The sequence below is a fragment of the Podarcis bocagei genome (assembly GCF_964188305.1).
Source record: "Podarcis bocagei genome assembly, chromosome: W".
Lineage (NCBI taxonomy): Eukaryota > Metazoa > Chordata > Lepidosauria > Squamata > Lacertidae > Podarcis > Podarcis bocagei.
In genome coordinates, this window is record NC_138131.1 from 95335237 (window position 1) to 95358545 (window position 23309).

Genomic DNA, 23309 nt, shown 5'->3' on the forward strand with positions numbered 1-23309 from the left:
GTGGAAAGAAGATATGAAATTCACCATGTGTTATATACTGAAAGAAAATTACCTTAAAATGCAACATAGATGGTATTTAACACCTGAAAGAATAGCAAAAATGAATAAAAACTGTAGCGATATCTGCTGGCGATGTAACACGGGAAAAGGTACCATGATACATATATGGTGGAATTGTTTAAACATCAAACAATTTTGGGAAATAATATATAATGAAATGAAAAAAATGTTTAGATACTCATTTAGGAAAACGCCAGAAGGTTTTCTATTGGGAATTGTACCAGGAAGCCTAAGGGAAGAAGGTAAGACCTTATATTTATACGCAACAGTAGCAGCAAGGCTATTGATTGCAAAAAACTGGAAAAGTGGTATAATACCGACAAAAACAGAGTGGCTTGCCAAATTATTGGAGTATTACAATATATCCAAAACAATGGAAGAAATTGGAAGGATTTCAAAAGAAAAGATAGATAGGGACTGGAAGGTGTTTAAAAGATACTTGCAAAATCATATCGAAAAATCAGAACTCCTATTAGAATAAACAAGTTCCGTTTCAAATACTGATATATCAAATAAGATGGAAAACAATGTGTAATAGAAAAAGAAGTATGAAATTAGGGTAAAGGTGTGTGAAAGAAAGTAATAGAAGTGGAAAGAAATTGTAATTGAGTAGATTGGAAGTCAAACACAAAGGTGGGGTGAAGGGTTGGTGGATGGTGATGGGGAAAGGAACTATTTGTGGGATTGAGTGTAAGTATGTTTGAACATTTTTAAGGATTGTAAGAAATGTATGTTTGTATGCTTGTATATGTATATTAATGATGAATTTAAATTAAAAAAAAAAAGGAAGGGACTGGACGTAAGTTTTTGTTCCTGAACAACAAACCTCTGTAGAGATACCAGATTTCCGAATTAGAACGTTTTCGCAGCTGAACAGGACAAGAAACCTGAGAAAGTGAGGAATAAAAAGAACAAAGGACTGATTACGACATGGAAAGAAAAAAGGGAGGAGCGGTAAAGACCAAGGAAATTAAAGGCCTTTTTTAGATTGGACGTTTGAAGTTAAACATTATTAAAATAAATAAATTAAAAGAAAACCGGCAAGGTGGAACTGGGGAGAAATCTGGCCATGGATTTCGAGACCTCCAGGCTGACAACATACAGACTGATGGACATAGGGAATCTAAACCGGGGAAGGGGGGGGGGAGATTTGGAATCCAAAGGCTGTGCAACTATTTTTTGAATCTTTTTATATCTTTTATCTCTTTATATAACTCTTGTATATCATTTCATTTTGATTGGACATGTTTTTTTTTTAAAAAAAGGGAATTCGTGGAAGGAAACTGGGGTGGATCTGGGGGAAAAATCTTTTTTTTCTATTTTTGTAAATGATATGGGAGGGAGGTAAGATTGTGTAATTTAAATTGGATAGTGGGTTAAACAAATTAAGTTTTAAATGGGGAGTGAGAGATTGTAGAACTAAATTCATGAAAGGGGAATACAGCTGGGAGGGGGAAGGGGGAGTCCCAGAAAGTTGGTATTGAAAGTAAGGCTTTAAGTGTATTTTATCTTTGTATTTCTATATTTTTTGGAAACTTTAATAAATATGATTTTTTTTTTAAAGTGATGACACCTATAAAATCAGCCAAGGCAATTTGCACGGCAGCATTTGTTATGAATAAATGCTGCTGTTCAGTCTGTGAGAAGGGCAGATATATTGATGCAACATCAGAACCGCTCAAAGCTATAGCACGTGAACGTCCTTTGATAACAATGTCTGATGTGGATTCAACAACGGAATAAATGTTTTTAGGTGGGGTGTGTGGTAAATGTAGCCATTCTATAATGCAGATTGTCTTCTTCTTTTCTGTCTGAGCATATAAATTCCTGTTGGCAACAATGGTGTAGCAAACACTGCCAGATGCAGCTTGTGTGCAGCACCTCTAGGTGGTGCATGCGGAAAGGTTTCAATGCTTCACCCACAAAATGTTGACAAAGTGTAGGGGAGTTCCGCATGCCTTGAGGCAGGACAACCCACTGATATCACTGGGTGGGCTGCGAATTGTTATATACTGGCAATGTAAAAGCAAACCGTTCCCTGTCTGCTGGAGCCAGTGGGATGAAGATGGTTCAATGTGGCCGAAAGTCAATTGTTCAGAAATAAGCTGTTCAGAAATAGCTGGTGCCGCTGCTGCTGATTTTTCTTTTGGTAGAGGCCACTGTTCTACCCCCACTGGGGTATCAGTGATCCTGGTTTGCCACACTGGAAACAAGTTGTATCGGTGGCTACAGGCTGGTTTTCATTTAGCGCTGCCGCCAGCAGATGAGCCTTGTGGGTGGTTGTACCAACAGACTGACAAATGCGAAGCATGGCTGCTGTGTCTGTGGCAGGATTGTGTATCATCGGTTGTAACGCAACCTTACAATCCTCATTGGCATTTTCAAAGGCCAATTGTTTGATAATTATTTGTTTGGCTTCAGGATTTTCAATTTGACGACTCACTGCTGTAAAGACTCTCCTCCCTGAAAGAGAGGGGAGTGGTTGTGGGCGGGAGCCCGAACACCGCTCCTAGCAGGGGGCGTTGCCCCCTGCCTACAGCTCACCTGGCTGGCACTCACGCCCCCCCTGGTGGCCGCCCAACCAGGTGCCATGGGGGGCGTGTCCAGCAGCCTTTATGCTGCAGTGCCAGCCTCTCCCCGGCCTCATTTCTATTTGTCGTCCTGAGCGAGTCACCCACCCTCCACTCCCTTTGAGTTAGGGCTTAGGTCATTGGCCTTGCTATGGACCTTAGGTTGTTCGCCCCGGTTGCCCGGGGGGCCTGGTAGGAGTTTTTCCATTTGGCATTAGGCTTTTTGGTTTTTTCGCCTACCTCATAGGAATCGTCACAACTTTCTGGTGGTATTGGTGGGTAGGTTAGGCATTGGAATAATGTGTTGTGGTGTGTCGAAGTGCTAGGTGTGGCCATCGCCTATGCCTTCAATTTATAGGGGTATTCCGTTAAAGGAATCTGGCGGTCGTGTATTCCGTCCGAAGCCTGCTTGGCGGGAGGCCATGGCACGACCCTCGGTGACATCAGGGGTGAGCCTATAGTTGGATTAGCATCAACAGGTGTTGACCCCCTGGTGAATAAACCCACTTGTTTTGCGATCCAATGCCTAAGCCAATACCTTTTCATTGCTGTAATCAATAAAGTTGTGGCCTTTTCTAGCCCATTAACCTTATATCACGTGTCTCTTTGTCTTCATTTTACTTCGTGGGGGTCGGGTCCTCGAACCACAAGCAGCCTGTCCATAAAGGAAGAATATGATTCTCTTGCCTCTTGCCTGATTGAACCCCACCTTGATTGAATACTGGTGGGTTCTGGGATTTTTCTCATTGCTTGTTTAGCAGCAAGAGCAGTGTCCCTCAATAATATTTGCAGCAGTGTGGCTTGCACTGAAGCTTGAGTGAAAGGACCACGCCCCATCATGGCATCTATGACGTCTGCAAGGGTAATATTTGGATTATTTCCCCTGATTTGTTGAAACAAAGCTGGAGCATAAGCACGGCAGGCAGTTTCCCATTCGTGGGCAAACAAAACACCTGCTGATGGGGGTAACACTGTACGTGCCAAAAGCTTGATGTCATCTGGAACCAAAAGCTGGGCTAATGTGGCTTCCAAAAGAGCCTGTGTAAATGGGGCTCGAAGTCCATTTGTCCTTACTGACAATTGCAGCTCTTTCAAGATTTTAAAGTCAAAAGGTTGGTGTGTCACTGAAAGTAGCTGGAGTGAGTGCCAAGCCAGGAATCATGCTTCTTTTCAAACCATGTTCTGAAGTTTGTTTCATGATCAGAACAATCCTCTCAAGTGATTGTTTTCACCCTGCTTTAAAAGCAACACTTCAAAGAACGGCTCAAAAAAATAAATACACAAAAAAAAACCCTTAGCAAAACAGGATTCCCAATGAAATGGTCTGCCTCACAGCCAGAGGCTCTACTCCAAGGAAGCACTGAGGAGGACTGTGACAGTTTGGAGCTTTGCTGTGTGTTCTCTGATCTGGTGACACATGCTGTCTGTTGAAGTTGAATGGGGAGGGGCCCTTAGATGTCTGAAAGAGTTCTGGGACTTGCTGGTTAATGGGATTTTCTGCCGTCCTCAGCGGATGCTCAGCCCTTCTGTCTATTCCAGCTGTAGTGTTTCAGAAAGTTGCTTTGAGCCAAACACACTCCCCTTTGAAAGTTTCAAGATCTCAAGTCTCAAATGTTTGGTAGCCAAGAGCATGGCTTAATTAGAATTGGAAACACTATTGAAAAGGTTTACTTTTCAAATACATTTAAGTAGGAATTACTCAGCCTTGGAGAAGCCCCTTCCTTGGGTCTCGGTCACTCACCTGTCAGTCACTCATCCATTCTGAATGGGTAGAAAGAAGCACAGAGCTATGACATACAGAGAGGCGTCAGGCAACCTCACTGGAGGAGGACTGGTGATTCTGGCCATGTATCTGAGTCAGTAATCACAACGCAGAGAATTGCCAGAGTTAGAATTAATCATCCTAGCAGAGACTGCTTAGAAGTATGGAATTCAACAACAATCAATCATGCAGAGATGCAACGGAGAACATTTTCTGAAATTAGAAAAAGCTGCCCAGTGCTGGGGAATGACCCCAGTCATGTCCAGTGTGGGAGAGACATGGCAGGATTAACCACCCTGTGCTCTTTCAGCAACTTTCTCTGTGGTCAAGAGCTGTAGGTGCTCATCAAATGGAAGCCCTACTTCCATCTACTGCTCTGAAGTAGGGTCATCTCTGCCTCCAGGTTTTCAACTTTTATGTACATCTTCTGAAAATGCACAAACCTTTTCTCTTGTATGAATGATGCCAGGTTTTAGCTCACTGGTTCCTTTATTTTATCCAGTTTTCTGTTTGGAATCTTAATGGCTCCCCCTTTGTATTTTTTTTAAAATAATTTTTATTAACTGGCTAATCACATCAAATTAAATCACATCATATAAATTCCAAATTACAAAGCCAAATTTTTAAATTTTGTTGGGGGAACCCATACTTCAAGATCCAAAGGGGGATTCAGATCATCTTCTTTACTGCGTTAATGTCCAAATCAGTCCCAATCAGTCCAAACAAAGTTCATAATTCTATCCAGTCTTATCTTGGTGTTTCCACATCATATCTTATTCATATAATTTCTCTTTTTCCTTTACGATCTCTTCTGTTGGTCTCCTTAAGCCGATAGCAAGTATAATAATCCTGTGTGGATTTCCCGTTCCTCCACTAAGTCCAGATGGTTTCCATATATCTCCTTAGTAGATAACCTCGTTCTTTCCATCGTAAATTTTGGCATTTGTCGCTCTTAAGTCCCACCGAGGAGTTGATCCACGATATGTAAACAACTCTATTTCTCTCTTTCTCCTCCCAGACCCAAGAGCTCCAACAATGCCTCCCAAAATGGCGACGGCATTTTTAACTGCGTCATTCCAGAACTCTTAGCTTTCCAGCTTCATCTTGAAACATTGCTTTGGATCGAAAGTTTATCTCCACACAGCCTTAAATCCACAGCTTAAGTCCTTAGTTTCTGACTCATTAGGGGAGGGGATTCTTGTTAAATCACATAAAAAAAGGAAGGCAGGTTTTCTCCCCCCTCCCCCATTTGTCATACCATATCTTGACGTATCTTCTCATATTTTATTCTTGTCTTGTTATCAGAGATCTCTTCTGTCAGCAGTCTTTACTCCCCTTTTTCCTTGAAGCATGTGCAATTAATCTTGTCCAAATTGTTTCTTTTAAAGATCATTTGCAACTAGCGGCGCGAATCAGGAACGGCGTCCAGGAGAGCCGGAAATCCCACAGGAGGGCTTTGTGCCTAGTGCCCCCACCCCCATAAATTCGGGGGTGGTATAGGGCACAGCAGGCAAGGGCCGTCCCCCCCACAATCCTGGGGGGGGGGTTAGGGAGGCTAATTACCCCCATCATAGCCTCCAAATTACCTCGTGTGGGTCGGAGAGATGTTATTGTCAGCCATCTTCCGATGCGCCACCTAGTGGCCCCCAATGGCTCCCCCTTTGTAAAAGCCTTTCCTCAGGAAAGTGGATAAGGCAAAAGAGGAGACCCATATATTGTAGGTGCCTTGGAGGGGTCATGTTTGCCTCCACACAACCATGTGCAGAAGAGTCATGGTTGCTCCTGACAGGGGCAGCCTTTGACACCACCACCACCACCTCCCCAGGAGAACACAAAGCTAGCGTATTTAGTAATGAGAATATTTTGTCTCCCCAAATACCGGTAGTCTTGCCACTTGTAATGTTTTTATTGGGAGGAGGAATAAGGAATTGCACCTCCTCCCAATTGCTTAGCCCAGCCATACTGAATTCTGTCTGTTGATCACACTCAAACACAACAAGGGACTAGGGATGGAGGAGAAATGTGATTCAATTTGCATTTAAAGGCAAACCTACTTAATTTGCACTTCCCAAAACAAAATGAGTACTGAAGTGCAGCCATTGTTTGAAATCCACACTTGCTGAATTTTGCAAGGTTGTCCTCCAGTCAAGCCATGTGTCCAGAAATGCATGTATTAGGGAAATAACATACAGAAATGTATTACATTAATTTAAATTGTTTTACAAAAATACATTAGGCAAGTTATACATACAAACTATGTGCATGTTATGAGAAATTTGCACTAAAAATGCTGGTGATTTTTTCTTTTAATTGCAAACTGATGTGGGAATGTGGCAAAATATTTTTAAGGTGACATGGAAATGAGGAGAGCTAAACTTAAGACATGGGTATAGCCAAGGAGGGGCAGATCCAAAAATATTATTGAAAAGCATTGAAAGTACTCAATTATCTGAGGTTCTGCTCCCCCTCAGCAGAAGCCTGGCCCCCACAATGTCTTATTTATGGTGTATTTTTGCCTGTGACTTAAGAAACTGAAACTGAAAGATTCTACCGTCCTTACAAGGGAAGTAACCTAGGCACTATCTCTCATTCAGTTCTGTAGCTTGGGGGTTCCTTCTACTGGACCCTTCGCCAACCTGGGGCTGGAAGCTTGAGCTTGGGTCCTGCTCATGGGTTTCCCTTTGGGGCATTCACTGTGGGAGCAGGATCCTGAATTAGATGGGCCATTGGCCTGACCCAGCAGGTTTTTCTTAGTTTCCTATGTTCACATGCTGGTTTAAGAATAATCAATGTAGGTGATGTATTTTGGAGAGGTTCTGGCCCTATCGGGTTCTTTATAAGGGTGCTTTGTATGCTGCCATTCTTTCTGAAGGCACCTTGGTATCTCTGGTCCCAGCCCATGCCCTCATGCCATAGACCTGGCTGTTCCTTTCTCTCCTTGCAGGCTGAAGAGAAGCAGAAGGCCTCAGCTGCATTTGCTCAGCTCCACACTGCCATGGAGATCCTGGGAATTGTGGTGGAGGAGCAGAAGGCCATCTGGCGAGTTTTGGCCGCCATCTGCCACCTGGGTGCTGCAGGGGCTTGCAAAGGTAAGACTAACGGCTGGCAAAGGTGGCATTTTGGGCTGGGTGGTTCTACAAGGAGACTGCTGTGCTGGATCCATCTGCTGCAGCCTGAGAAAGGAGATGATGGAGATGTCCCTGCTTTGCAGGCTGCATGGTGCAGCATTTCAGAAAATCAAGCCATCTGCTTGGGCTCATTTGTCTGAATTCCCTGCCCCCTTTTAGCCTATCCTTCTAGGAGCATTACAGAAAGTCAATGGATCTCAGTTCAGCCTCTCTGCTTGAGAGGCTGCTGTTTTCATATAATGCTGGTCTTGCACAAGGCCTGCTCTTGGAGATCCCTGGAGTGGGAGGAGAGCCAGAGAAAGTGCAAGACCCTCCAATATGTGTTCTGTCTGAGCCAGCAAGCAGAGTGTGCCACCCACTGCAGAGTTGGCAAAATGTTAAGCCACTTGCTATCTTACATAGAACCATAGAATTGTAGAGGGCTGCCTCATGGAAACAAGCCTGTTTTTTGCTGCTCCAGAGAGTGGTACCCAAACCAACAGATTCAAATAACAAAAGAGGAGATTCTGATTAAACTGGGAAGAACGTTCTGAAGATAAGAGCCATTTAACGGTGGAACAGACTCCTTGGAGGCTTTTAAGCAGAGGTTGGATGGCCATCTGGCATGGATACTTCAGTTGAGATTCCTGCATTGCAGGGGGTTGGACTAGATGACCCTTGGGGAGGCCCTTCCAACTTTACAATGCTATGATTTCCTCAACACCCCTCAGCCTCCCGGGCTGCTCACACGTCCTGATCTGAATATGCCTCCTAGTAGGAGTTGCCTTATTGTGGCGTTCCCTGGGCTTTGAAGAGTGGTTGCCTAGGAAAGCTGCAGAATGCAAATCCCTGGGGTGATAATTTTAGAATGAGAGAAGGGACTCTCACAGCCACCCCTTGGCTCCCTTAAAATTAAAATGTGGGCTAAATGTTCAGCACAACAGTAGTCCAAGAGGATAGCAAAATCATACAAGGATCATGAAAGTGTATTATCAGAGATGGCTACAAGCAATGCTACTGTTCCAGAGTCATAGAATCATAGAATCATAGAGTTGTTATAGACCACAAGGGCCATCGAGTCCAACCCCCTGCCAAGCAGGAAACACCATCAGAGCACTCCTGACATATGGTTGTCAAGCCTCTGCTTAAAGACCTCCAAAGTAGGAGACTCCACCACACTCCCTGGCAGCAAATTCCACTGTCAAACAGCTCTTACTGTCAGGAAGTTCTTCCTAATGTTTAGGTGGAATCTTCTTTCTTGTAGTTTGGATCCATTGCTCCGTGTCCACTTCTCTGGAGCAGCAGAAAACAACCTTTCTCCCTCCTCTATGTGACATCCTTTTATATATTTGAACATGGCTATCATATCACCCCTTCACCTCCTCTTCTCCAGGCTAAACATGCCCAGCTCCCTTAACCGTTCCTCATAAGGCATCGTTTCCAGGCCTTTGACCATTTTGGTTGCCCTCCTCTGGACACGTTCCAGTTTGTCAGTGTCCTTCTTGAACTGACATGTGCTGCCTATGCACTGGTGGAGGAAGAGGGGACGGGCGGAGCGCACCACCCCCGGCAGAGCAATCCCAGTGGGGTTCCATCGTGGTTGCCCCCCCCCGCCCACACTGGGCGCCCCACCCCCACAGGCGGCATACCGCGCCCCCAGGACGCGTGCCAGCCCTGCCCCCGCCTGCTCTCTGCCCTCAGTGCCGGAGCATGAAGCTCTGCCACTGTGCCTATGCACTTGTTTATCCATCTGGCTCCATTTTGAATTTGCACCCTCAGCCTTCATTACCATTTTATTATGGTAATGAACAGAGTTGAGTCTGATACTGCTGGCTCCTCTATCAGCTCCTACCCATCAGTCTCCCAGGTGCCATCAACACTGCCTGGCTTTGCAACTGTATTTTATTTTCTTCTGATTATGATTTGGTGTTGCTGTGTCTGAATTATAGCAAGAAGAATCTTCATCTCTGTAGCATGTCACAGCACCATTAATCAACTATAATTATTTTAAAATTTGGAAAGTTCACTGCTTAGGATGATGTCCTTCACCTGCCAAATGCTTAATACCAGAGTTTCCTGTAGATAGTATGAAATATCCAGGAATTTTAGTGAGGCTCTGGGTTCAGTTCTGGAATCAAGCCTTTGATACCCTGTCTAAGGCAACATCCCTCCCTTTTGACAGCAGTGGCTTGTTGATTTCTAAACAGAGGATCACTTCATTGCCCTGTAATGCTTCATTCCAGATTTTTGAAGATTACTTGGGAATTGCAAAGAGTGTGATTGCATCCCCATGTTCCTGCTTTTTTATTGCTGCAATTGTCACATGATAGTTTGGTGATTATGGGTGACACACTGCATGGAGATTTCCCTTGCATTTTGAATAGTTGGAGCTTGGTTTCCAATAGTAAAATTACCACTAAAGTTCATGGGTTATTACTAAGGTGGTGGTTGCTACTGCGGCTTCTGCTTCTTCTCCAGCTCATTGCACACAGCTCTTTACAACAAAAGTCTTATCAGTGGCAACCTGCCCATTCTGTCCATGGCCAATGCTTAGGCCACATTCAAGTCATACCTTTAAAGCACTATGATACCTCTTTAAACAGTCATGTTTTCCCCAAAGGATTATGGGAGCTGTAGTCTGTTAAGGGTGCTGAGCATTGTTAGGAGCCCCCTATACCCCTCCCAGAACTACAGTTCTCAGAGTTTCCTGGGAAGAGGGATTGATTGTATAGCTACTCTGGGAACTGTAGCTCTGGGAGGGTAGGGGAGGAAGTTTCAGACATACGTAGGTGAGTTCATCTCTGTTATAATCTTTTCCAGCAAGGTCACATCAGGAAAAGTTTGGTTCTCACGAAAGTCGCTTGACTAGGCCAGATACTTCCTAGTTTATATCTTCACCATATTGCGGGCAACGGAAGGGTGTTGTCTCTGCAAACTAATGAAGTTCTGTGAGGGGGCTACGAATCTCCTGACAGCTCTCAGCATCCTCAACAAACTACAGCTCCCAGGAAGCCATGACTGTCTGGAGTGGTGTCATAGTGCTTTATAAGTGTATGCCGTGGGCACAGGAGCTGAGTAGACCTTTGCTCCCCAAAAGATTCCTTGTGATTGTGCCTTCTGGCAGCCAAGCAAGTACCTGTGTTGCAGCTCTGAGCTTCCCATCAGGGTCCACTGCCATCTCCTGAGGTCCGGAGAGGGAGCATCAGGGATCAAAAGAGGGCTCAGAATGTGGTCAGGGTGGTTTTCGGTGGTGGTAAGAACAGCCAAGGCGGTTCAGGTTGCCTTGTGGGGCTTCTGAAGGTTCTTCCAGGTCCTCATTTGTTCTCTGTGGGGTTTCTTGCCTCTTTCATATAGGAGGTCTCCATGAGATCTGGGCTAGGCAGAATCTTGGCCTGTTTGGAAGAACTGAATACCAGGCTGCTTCAAGACCAGCTATTTAGTGAGGCACATCCTGCTTCATTCAATCACTTTACAGGGCATCCACATGTCTGCACAAAATCTGACATTTTTCAGGGGTTTGGGAGTGGAAAAATAAATAGCTCTCCTTTCAGCAGCTCACCCTTTGCTCCAAAAATCGATTCTGTTGCCAAAGGGAATCAAAGGACTCACAGATTTAAAAATGGATCAAAGTAAAATAGAAGTGGACTAAGAGAGAAAAAGATGAATTAGTTCCTATAACTCCAGTCCTCTGCTCTTCCTGCATTCAGTGGTATTCTTGTCAGGGACTTTTTTTATTAATGTATTTGTTTGTTTGTTTGGTTTTTTTTTTTGTTTATTAAACTTCTATCCCAAAGTTGCCCAAGGCAGCAAACGTGATAAAATGATAAAAACCTCTTAAAAACATACCATTCCAGTAGAGATGCAGACTGGGAAATATTTAATCTTAAAAGGCTTGTTGGAAGAGGAAGGTCTTCAACTGGTACCAAAAAGAGGTGGCACCTCTCCAGTCATAGAATCACAAAATTGTAGAGTCGTCTAGTCCAAGCTCCTGCTAAATGTAATATTCAAGGGAAGGGCATTCCAAAGGCCAGGTGCCACATAACTAAAGGTGCGACTCCTGTATTTTGCAGAACACACCTCTTAATAAGAGGGTATCTGCAGGAGGCCTTTTCCTGCAGAGCACAGTGATTGACAGTTGGGGGGGGGGTCTAAAACCCTAGGTGCCTAGGGTCAAAACGATCCCTTTGAGTAGTTGTCGAAGCCAGCCTTCGACAATCTTTGGGGTTGGCTAATTTGAGTAGCCAACCCCAAAGATCAAAGTCTGACAGTCCTTCATGTTGAATGTGAACAGCTGGCTTCGCAGATGGTGTAAACAGGAACGGTTTGGATTCTTAGATCACGGACTGCAGTTTCTTGAAGATGGACTTCTGGCAAGCGATGGGCTGCACCTCACAACGGTTGGGAGAAATGTTTTTGCCAAAAATCTCAGAAACCTCATCAGGAGGGCTTTAAACTGACTAATGTGGGGGAGGGAGACAGTGCTCCTGAAGGCAGGAGCCTATCAATTGATGAAGATGATCATCCAAATGTCATAGACCAAATGGAGCAAACAGCACGCGGACCTAGTGGTGGGAGGAAAAAATCCTTAAATAAGAGACACGGGGGAATGATTAATGGACTTCAATGTCTGTACACTAATGCGCAAAGCATGAGAAATAAACAAGATGAGCTTGAGCTCTTGGTACAGCAAACTAAATATGACATAATAGGCATTACTGAAACCTGGTGGGATAAGTCCCACGATTGGAATGTAATAATGGGGGGATACAATCTATTTCAGAGAAACAGACCAGACAAGAAAGGAGGAGGAGTGGCGTTATATGTCAGGGATGTGTATACCTGTGAAGAGATCCAAGATTTAGAACCTCAATGCCAAAGTGAGAGCATTTGGGTCAAAATTAAGGGAGAGAAGAATAACAGGGACCTCATTGTGGGAGTTTACTATAGATCCCCAAGCCAAACTGAGGACATAGATGATGCCTTCCTGGAACAGATGGCCAAGCATGCAAAAGGAAGGGAGATAGTAGTAATGGGGGACTTCAATTACCCGGATATTTGTGGGATGTCAAACTCAGCCAAGAGCATAAGGTCAAACAGATTCCTCACTGGCCTTGCAGACAACTTCATTGTCCAGAAAGTGGGAGAAGCAACAAGAGGAACAGCCATTTTAGATCTGGTCCTAACCAATGTTGATGATCTGGTTAGTGGGGTAGAAGTGGAAGGATCATTAGGCGCGAGTGATCATGCTCTTCTGAAGTTTACTATACAGCGGAAAGGAGCAGCCAAGCATACTAGGACTCAATTTCTTGACTTTAAGAAAGCCGACTTCATAAAACTTAGGGAAGTGCTGGGTGAGATCCCATGGACAGTAATACTAAAAGGAAAGGGAGTTCATGATGGCTGGGAGTTTGTTAAGAGGGAGATACTAAAAGCACAACGTCAGTCAATACCAATGAGACGGAAACATGGAAGGTGCCTAAAGAAGCCAGGGTGGCTATCTAAAGAACTTTTAACTGAGTTAAGATTAAAAAAGGATGTGTACAAAAAATGGAAAAGGGGGGAAACCACCAAAGAGGAATTCAAACAAATAGCCAGCACGTGTAGACACAAAGTCAGAAAAGCTAAAGCACAGAATGAACTCAGGCTTGCTAGAGAGGTTAAAAGCAACAAAAAAGGCTTTTATGGGTATGTTCGTAGCAAAAGGAAGAACAAAGAAACAGTGGGGTCACTCAGAGGAGAAGATGGTGAAATGCAAACAGGGGACACAGAAAGGGCTGAACTCCTCAATGCCTTCTTTGCCTCAGTCTTCTCCGATAAAGAAAACAATGCCCAACCTGAAGAATTTGAAGCAAATGATTCAGCAAAGGAAACACAGCCCAGAATAACTAAGGAGATAATACAAGAATACTTGGCTAGTTTAGATGTATTCAAGTCTCCAGGGCCAGATGAACTGCATCCAAGAGTATTAAAAGAACTGGCAGATGTGATCTCAGAACCACTGGCAGTCATCTTTGAGAATTCCTGGAGAACAGGCGAAGTCCCGGCAGACTGGAGGAGGGCAAATGTTGTCCCTATTTTCAAAAAGGGGAAAAGAGAGGACCCAAATAATTACCGCCCAGTCAGTCTGACATCAATACCAGGGAAGATTCTGGAGCAGATCATTAAGCAAACAGTCTGTGCGCACCTAGAAAGGAATGCTGTGATCACCAATAGTCAGCATGGATTTCTGAAAAACAAGTCATGTCAGACTAACCTGATCTCATTTTTTGACAGAATTACAAGCCTGGTAGATGAAGGGAACGCAGTGGATGTAGCCTACCTTGATTTCAGCAAGGCATTTGACAAGTTGCCCCATGATATTCTTGTAAAGAAACTGGTAAAATGCGGTGTGGACTATGCTACCACTCAGTGGATTTGTAACTGGCTGACTGACCGAACCCAAAGAGTGCTCATCAATGGTTCCTCTTCATCCTGGAGAAGAGTGACTAGTGGGGTGCCACAGGGTTCTGTCTTGGGCCCGGTCTTATTCAACATCTTTATTAATGACTTGGATGATGGACTCAAGGGCATCCTGATCAAATTTGCGGATGACACCAAACTGGGAGGGGTGGCTAACACCCCAGAGGACAGGATCACACTTCAAAACGACCTTGACAGATTAGAGAACTGGGCCAAAACAAACAAGATGAATTTTAACAGGGAGAAATGTAAAGTATTGCACTTGGGCAAAAAAAAATGAGAGGCACAAATACAAGATGGGGGACACCTGGCTTGAGAGCAGTACATGTGAAAAGGATCTAGGAGTCTTGGTTGACCACAAACTTGACATGAGCCAACAGTGTGACGCGGCAGCTAAAAAAGCCAATGCAATTCTGGGCTGCATCAATAGGAGTATAGCATCTAGATCAAGGGAAGTAATAATGCCACTGTATTCTGCTCTGGTCAGACCTCACCTGGAGTACTGTGTCCAGTTCTGGGCACCATAATTCAAGAAGGACACTGACAAACTGGAACGTGTCCAGAGGAGGGCAACCAAAATGGTCAAAGGCCTGGAAACGATGCCTTATGAGGAACGGTTAAGGGAGCTGGGCATGTTTAGCCTGGAGAAGAGGAGGTTAAGGGGTGATATGATAGCCATGTTCAAATATATAAAAGGATGTCACATAGAGGAGGGAGAAAGGTTGTTTTCTGCTGCTCCAGAGAAGCGGACACGGAGCAATGGATCCAAACTACAAGAAAGAAGATTCCACTTAAACATTAGGAAGAACTTTCTGACAGTAAGAGCTTTTTGACAGTGGAATTTGCTGCCAAGGAGTGTGGTGGAGTCTCCTACTTTGGAGGTCTTTAAGCAGAGGCTTGACAACCATATGTCAGGAGTGCTCTGATGGTGTTTCCTGCTTGGCAGGGGGTTGGACTCGATGGCCCTTGTGGTCTCTTCCAACTCTATGATTCTATGATTCTATGATTCTAATGTCACTGAGCCTCCCTGCCAATTCGTGTATGTTATTTAAGTGTCCGGTGATGTTCAAGGATTGGTCAGTCACATATGTGCAACATTCGGCGCCTATCAAAGCACAGGTCCCCCCTTGACTTGACAAAAAAAAGTCTGTAGCAATCCTCGTTTGTAACCTACCTCAGAGAAGTCAGATACCAAAGAGTCTGTTATCTGAGTGGCTTCTTGCATGAACTTCAGGAGGATGTCGGTGAGTCTGAGAATGTTGACGTGGTTAGATCCAGCTCCGTAAGCAGGGAACAGTGCCCGACTCACAGTCTCTCCATTGGCAGCGATGTCAGAGAGATCTGACAGGTCCTTTTGTTTCCTTTTATTCCCCTGTCTCCCGGGTGGTAGATGCGGGGTGACCCTAATCCCAGGGACAATGTATCCGACAAAGCAGGACCCAGACATGTGTGGGCTTATCCAGGTGTATGCCCGGTTTCTGCACACCCAGAACAAGCCACTGAGGAACGATTCCATTCTGCCAGATGCAAAGGTCTGCAATAGCATAAGGTCTGAGTGTTGTGGCTTCCAAGTGGGTGGGTGGCCGATTGCGTTGGCCCAGGCGAGGGTGAGGTTTGGAAAGGTCTGGGAACGCGTCGGGTTGGTGACAGTCACTTCTCCTGTGGCTAGAATCTTATATAATAATAATAATAATAATAATAATAATAATAATAATAATAATAATAATAATAAGTAATAATAATAATAATTTATTATTTATACCCCGCTCATCTGGCTGAGTTTCCCCAGCCACTCTGGGCGGCTCACAATCAGTGTTAAAAACAGTACAGTGTTACATATTAAAAACTTCCCTGAACAAGGCTGCCTTAAGATGTCTTCTGAATCTCAGGTAATTATTTATCTCTTTGACATCTGATGGGAGGGTGTTCCACAGGGCGGGCGCCACTGCCGAGAAGGCCCTCTGTCTGGTTCCCTGTAGCCTCACTTCTCGCAATGAGGGAACCGCCAGAAGACCCTCGGCGCTGGATCTCAGTGTCTTGAGGTTGACATTGCAGGTGCTAATTCCGATAGAGGTCCCTTCTCCGGTGAAGCGGCGACAGAGGGGTCCCTTACCTGTGAGGTACAGATATTTGTGGGTAAGGAGGCAACATCTCTTTTTTTTTATAACATTTTTATTGGTTTTTCACAGTTTTTATAAACACAAACAATACACACTACAAACAAACAAGTACACAAACAAACATGCATAATTTCATATCCCTTTTTCTTAAACCTTACTTCGCCGACTTCCTCATACCTCCCCTTTCTGCATCCCAATTCCCAAACTTATTTCAGCAAATCCTAACTTTTAGTTTTGTCAAATTTTTCCCTTATTCTTTTCTTTTACTTAATCTTTTACAGCTGTAATCGCCTTTTTTTCTAGAACCTCGACATTTTAGCATTCATTAATTTTATAATATTTCTTAAGATAAATTTTAAATTTCTTCCAATCTTCATCCGCCGTCTCTTTCCCCTGATCACGGATTCTGCCGGTCATTTCAGCCAGTCCCATATAGTCTATCACCTTCATCTGCCATTCTTCCAGAGTGGGTAGATCTTGAGTCTTCCAATGCTTTGCGATGAGTACTCTTGCTGCTGTGGTCGCATACATAAAGAAAGTTCTGTCTTTCTTTGGCACCAATTGGCCGACAATGCCCAAGAGAAAGGCCTCTGGTTTCTTAGGGAAAGTACATTTAAGTACCTTTTTCAATTGATTATATATCATTTCCCAGAAAGCCTTAATCTTCGGGCACATCCACCAAAGGTGATAAAAAGTACCTTCAGTTTCTTTACATTTCCAACACTTATTATCAGGCAAATGGTAGATTTTTGCTAGCTTGACTGGGGTCATGTACCACCTATAGATCATTTTCATAATATTTTCCTTTAAGGCATTACATGCCGTAAATTTCAAACCGGTGGTCCACAACTGTTCCCAGTCAGCAAACATGATGTTATGACCAATGTCCTGTGCCCACTTAATCATAGCTGATTTAACTGTTTCATCTTGTGTATTCCATTTCAGCAACAAGTTATACATTCTTGACAAATTCTTAGCATTGGGTTCTAGCAATTCTGTTTCTAATTTTGATTTCTCCACCTGGAAGCCAATTTTCCTGTCCTGTTTATACACTTCCATTATTTGGTAATAATGGAGCCAATCTCGTACTTTGGTCTTCAATTTCTCATGGCTCTGAAGTTTCAGTTTGTCACCCTGTTGTTCCAAAATTTCCCAATATTTTGGCCATTTAGCCTCCATCTTGAGTTTTTTCACAGCTTTAGCCTCCATTGGCGACAGCCATCTTGGAGTTTTATTTTCCAACAAATCTTTATATCTAGTCCAGACATTATATAATGCTTTCCTATAAGGAGGCAACATCTCCGGAACGGTATTGTTCCAGTGTTATGGCTACTGGAACTAGTGGAAGACTTTGCTGGAGGTGGCTGGGTGCGTGGGCACAGATCCAACAGTTGAAGTAGGGACTTTCTTTAGCCACCTGGCTAAGAAGTTTGATGTAAGAGTTCTGCTCCCAGGACAAAAGGAGATCTTCTCCCGGGAAGGAGAGGTCTGTGCCAAGCTGCCGGGGCGCGATGCCAGCTGGGTATAGTGGGTCAGTGGTATTCAGGAGCCGCCTGTCCTTAGCAATCCCGCCACATCTCAAAGGACCGGCGTTGTCCCACACAGGGGTGTGGGAGGGGTGTATAGGATGGTGCCAACCCTCCAGGTACTCTGCCCCTCTCCAGTCATGAGTGAGTCCAAGGCTCCATAGGCAACAGAATTGCCTTAGGCGGAGTCCTTGCAGTTAGGGTTTTCATGGCTCAGGGGTCATAAAAAGGCATTGGAAACCAAAGATCAAATTTTCGGAAGGGTGGTGTGAGTCTGTGTACACGTGTGTAGCCCCTCCGGCTTCGATTTCGGTCCAGTTCAGATTTCTAGAGATCTCTCCCTGGCCATAAAGTAGGTAAGTCCCATTGTTGCATCTCAGGCAGTAGTAGTAGTAATAATAATAATAATAATAATAATAATAATAATAATAATAATAGGACTTCCGGTCGGCGCCAGCGCTAATGGCGGTCCTTTTTCCGAGCTCCGGAGAAGGACTGCCCTGCGAGTTCAGGTCTGCCCCGCTACGGCAAGCGGGGGACCCCTAAAATCACAGGCGCGGAAGCCTGTGAACGAGGAGTTTCGGTGGGCACCAAAAGCGCCCCCCCTTTACCGCAGAAAGAGCCTTTTTAAAGGCTCTGGAACGACATCGGGGGAGCGCGGTGCTGAGAATCGCTACCCAGCCCGCAGGGTGAAGCCGCGTCGCTATTAGTGGAGAGCGCCGATTCCTTCCTGTAAATTACGGACAGAAAAAACCCGTGAGTAAAACGGAACTTTTATTTGGATCTAAAATTTGGAGATTTGGTTGAAAGCGGGGAGGTTAAAATCAAGGAAGTCTGCCTCCCCCCGACTGCATGAAAGTGAAAGCAACGGAACTTTAAAGCTGCATCCGTTAAAGACTTTGTTCTTATTTAATCAAACCTGACATTTGGACTTTAGATCTCCCCTCTAGCTAGCAGGGCAGAGGGGAGGCGAAAGAGACTTTGGCAACTGCAGGACTTAATCAAAAGAAAAATCCTCTGCTGCCTCAGCTGTTTAAGTGCATGAAACGGTCTGCCTTTTAGGGCAACAGGACACTGAACTGACTTTTTCCTGTGAAAGTTACACTTTGATACAAAGTTTCTGCATTGACTGGCTACAGTACATCAGAATAAGCTGAAATAGTATCTACTGGGAAATTGTGGCAATCTGCAGTTACAAGCCTCCAGCCACACTTGCTTTAATTTTTCTCTTTCTCCCTTTCCTACGTATTTGGATAATCTCTTTGCCTTTGTATTTGGACATTTTATATTTGGCCATTTTGATTTGCTCCCCCTAGAGGGTAAAGTAAAGGTTGGCACGGCCTAAGACAGTGGAATTTTCCAGTGGGGAACAGCTCCCGTGGGAAACAACCTTGACATGAGTGGCTCACAAGAAGAGATAGTCACAAGAGCCAAGACCAAGCAACAACAACAGCAACAGCTGCAGCAACAACAGCCAAAGAAAAGAGGATCAATTACAGGCGTAACTGCTGGACTTGCAGGAACAACAGGACAAGAAAAAGTGACAGCTGTCTCTATGGAAGCCGTGACAGAAGCCCTGCTTAAGATAAATCAATCCCTGGAGTCTCTCACAAAACAGACTTCAGAAAATACACAAAAGTTAACAGAAATATCAGCAAGATTAGACCAGAACACAGAATCTATAAACAAATTGGTTGAGGAAAATGCTACTACACGTAAAATTGCTGAAGAAGCGAAAGCTATTGCTGGAGAGACACAAGAGAATTTAGAACCGATTGCCAAGAAGGTCCATGAGCATGACGCTACTTTGGCTCTGTGGGAATTACAGAGAAAAGAGAGAAATTTGAAATTGAGACTGATCCCAGAGAATGAAAGAGACAATCTTGCGGAGTACTTAACACGGGAGTTTGTTGACTGCTGGGATCTGGAGGAAGACGAATTCAAAATTACAACAGCTTTTAGACTGGGCAAAAAGCAGGACAGAAAGACCCCGAGAGACTGTCTGATTACATTCAGATCTAAGGAAGAAAGAGACAAAATACTAGGATTACACTTTGAAAAGGCCTTGCAAATTGGAAACTCAGCTGTACAGATTTTTAAAGACATCCCAAAATATATCTTGGATTTAAGAAACTTCTACAAGGATTTAGCTCTTCTGTTAAAGAAAAACTCCATCCGCTTCAGGTGGGAATTCCCACAGGGACTGTCTTTTGATTACAAGGGAAAGAAGGTGAAAATAAAGACAATTCAAGATAAAGACAAATTTTTGGGAAGAAATCAAGAGGACTTGCAGAAGGGGACTGTGGACCCGATTGCAGAACAGAGGAGAGCATTAGACATTCTGAATCTCTCGCTTGGACAAAAACCACCACCATCAGAGGAAGAGCAACAACTTGGAGCTGTTGGAGGAGTGTCAGAAAAATAACAAGATGGCTCTGCAATTCCTTAGTTGGAATTGTAATGGACTCAATGGGCCTTTGAAGAGAAGACAAGTATTTCACATTTTGAATAGAGAACAATTGGATCTGATATGTTTACAAGAAACTCATATAACCAGAGCTCATAGGAGATTACTTACAAACAAAAGACTAGGACAAGAATTCATCTCATCAGACAAAGTTAAAAAAAGAGGAGTTGTGATATATGTAAAAGAGAAATGGGCCCCAAAAATGATGTTTAAAGACGAGCAGGGGAGATATCTGGCAGTGGAGATACAAGTACAAGGAGAAAAACTTTTGATTGTTGGAATCTACGCACCAAACGAAGGCAAATCTGACTTCTTCAAGAGACTTCATGAAACTCTGACGGACTATTTGGACTACAATATGATAATTATGGGAGACATGAATGGCGTGGTCTCCACTAACATGGACAAGGCACAAAGGCTAACAGTTTCTAAGGAAGGGAGACTTCCTAAGACCTTTTTTGAAATGACGGAAAATATGGACTTGATAGATATATGGAGAACAAGGAACCCTCTGGAGAGAGAGGGAACCTTTTTCTCCCAAGCAATGATGACCTGGACCAGAATTGATCAAATTTGGATTACTAGTGGCATGGCTCCAAAGATTAAGAAGGTAGAAATCTGCCCAAAAACTTGCTCCGACCATAACGCTGTGAAGATGGAAATGAAACTTACAACAACTGGTCAATTTAGATGGAGAATGAATGACTCCCTCTTTCGAGATAAGGAGATCCTTATGAAGGCCCAAAAAACCTTAAAAGACTATTTTGAAATAAATTTGAGGACTGATGTGAAAAAAAGAGTGATCTGGGACGCAAGCAAAGCGGTGATGCGAGGCTTTCTGATTCAACAAAACTCAATAAAGAGGAAAAAACAAAATGAGAAAAAAGAAAAGATTTTGGAAAAGATAAAAGAAGGAGAGAAAAAATTAAGAGTAAAACCAAAGTCCCAGGAGATTTTAAGAGAGATTAAGTTATATCAAACACAATACATGGAATTGATGAATCAAGAGATTGAATGGAAGATAAAGCAAATGAAACAAAAGACATTCGAATCAGCAAATAAATGTGGCAAACTTCTGGCATGGCAATTGAAGAAAAGGCAGAAATTAAATACAGTTACAAGTCTAGAAGTGGACGGAAAGAATATATCTAAACCTAATGAAATCAGAAATTGCTTTTTGAGTTATTTTAAAAAACTTTATACTCAAGGCCCGCAAAATGAAGAAGATATAGACAAATTCCTTGATAAATATGGATTACAAAAAATCTCTCATCAAAATAAGACGGATCTGAACCAGAGAATAACAGAACAAGAGATAGAGGCTGCCATTCAGAATACGCAATTGGGCAAATCTCCAGGACCAGATGGACTGACTTCCAGATACTACAAATCGTTGAAGGAATGGCTGATTCAACCATTAAAAGAAGTCTGCAATGAGATCCTTGAGGGAGAAAAGGCACCTGAATCGTGGAAAGAAGCATATATTTCACTCATACCAAAGACAGAGACTGAAAAGACTCAACTGAAGAACTACCGCCCAATATCACTACTCAATGTGGATTACAAAATTTTTGCAGACATTTTGGCAAAAAGATTTTAAAAAGTGCTGATGGAAAAGATTCACAAGAATCAAGCAGGCTTTCTCCCAAAAAGACACCTAGCAGACAATGTAAGGAATATAATAGATATTTTGGAAAAGTTAGAGGTGAATATAAACACTAAAGCAGTACTGATTTTTGTGGACGCGGAGAAAGCCTTTGACAATATTTCTTGGAGTTTTATGACAAAGAATCTTCATGGGATGGGGGTAGGCCAAGGTTTTGAGAATGGTATGGCTGCAATATATTCTGAACAAAAGGCCAAATTGATTGTAAACAATGTAATAACTGAGGAACTTAAGATAGAAAAAGGAACACGACAGGGATGCCCAATCTCCCCATTACTCTTCATTTCAGTTCTGGAGGTGTTGCTGAATATGATTAGGAATGACCAGCAGGTTAAGGGAGTGCAGGTCGGAGCTAAACATTATAAGTTAAGAGCTTTTGCAGATGACCTAGTTTTGACTTTGCAAGAGCCAAACACTAGTACGAAAAAGGTTCTAGAAATAATCCAACAGTTTGGCCAGGTAGCTGGATTTAAGTTGAATAAACAAAAAACCAAAGTTTTAGGAAAAAATTTAACAGATACCGAAAAGGAGAAATTCCAAGAGGAGACAGGGTTGACAGTGGTCAAGAAGGTGAAATACTTAGGGGTTTATTTGACATCTAAAAATGTGAATTTGTATAAGGATAATTATGAAAAATGTTGGTCAGAGATCAAAAAAGATCTAGAAATATGGTCAAATTTGAAATTGTCAATGTTAGGCCGAATTGCAGTGATCAAAATGAATGTATTGCCTAGAATGTTATTTTTGTTTCAGACCTTGCAGATTATTGACAAGATGGAATGTTTTAAGAGGTGGCAGAAAGATATTTCGAAATTTGTCTGGCAGGGCAAAAAGCCCAGAATTAAATTTAAAATATTGACAGACGCTAAAGAAAGAGGGGGTTTCGCCCTGCCCGACTTAAAATTGTACTATGAGGCAGCAGCTTTTTGCTGGCTGAAAGAATGGATGCTCCTCGAGAACACAGACATTTTGGATCTGGAAGGTTTCAATAATGCTTTCGGTTGGCATGCATATCTATGGTATGATAAAATCAGGCTGCATAGTGCCTTTAAAAATCACATTGTTAGAAAAGCATTGTTCAATGTTTGGATAAGATACAAAGATCTGTTGGAAAACAAAACCCCTAGATGGTTGTCACCAGTGGAGGCTAAGGCAGTGAAGAAACTCAATATGGAGGTCGGATGGCCGAAGTATTGGGAAATTTTAGAACAGGATGGAGATAAGTTAAAATTACAAAGTCATGAGAAATTGAAACATAAAGTACAAAATTGGTTTCAATATCACCAAATAATGGAGTTTTTCAAACAGGACAGGAAAATTGGCTTCCAGGTGGAAAAATCAAAACTAGAGACTGAACTGTTAGAACCCAACACTAAGAATTTATCAAGAATGTATAACTTGCTGCTGAAATGGAATACACAGGATGAAACAGTCAAATCGGTTATGATTAAGTGGGCACAGGATGTTGGTCATAACATTATGTCAGCTGACTGGGAATGGTTATGGAACACCGGTATCAAATTTACGGCATGTAATGCCGTAAAGGAAAACATTATGAAAATGGTCTATAGG

At 43.1% G+C, this 23309-nt stretch overlaps 1 pseudogene across 1 annotated transcript in view; it reads left to right on the forward strand.

The window, feature by feature from the left end:
* Positions 1 to 23309, forward strand: part of LOC308578231 — a 1025155-nt pseudogene that overhangs the window by 560574 nt on the left and 441272 nt on the right. The gene's annotated exons all lie outside the window — the stretch shown is intronic.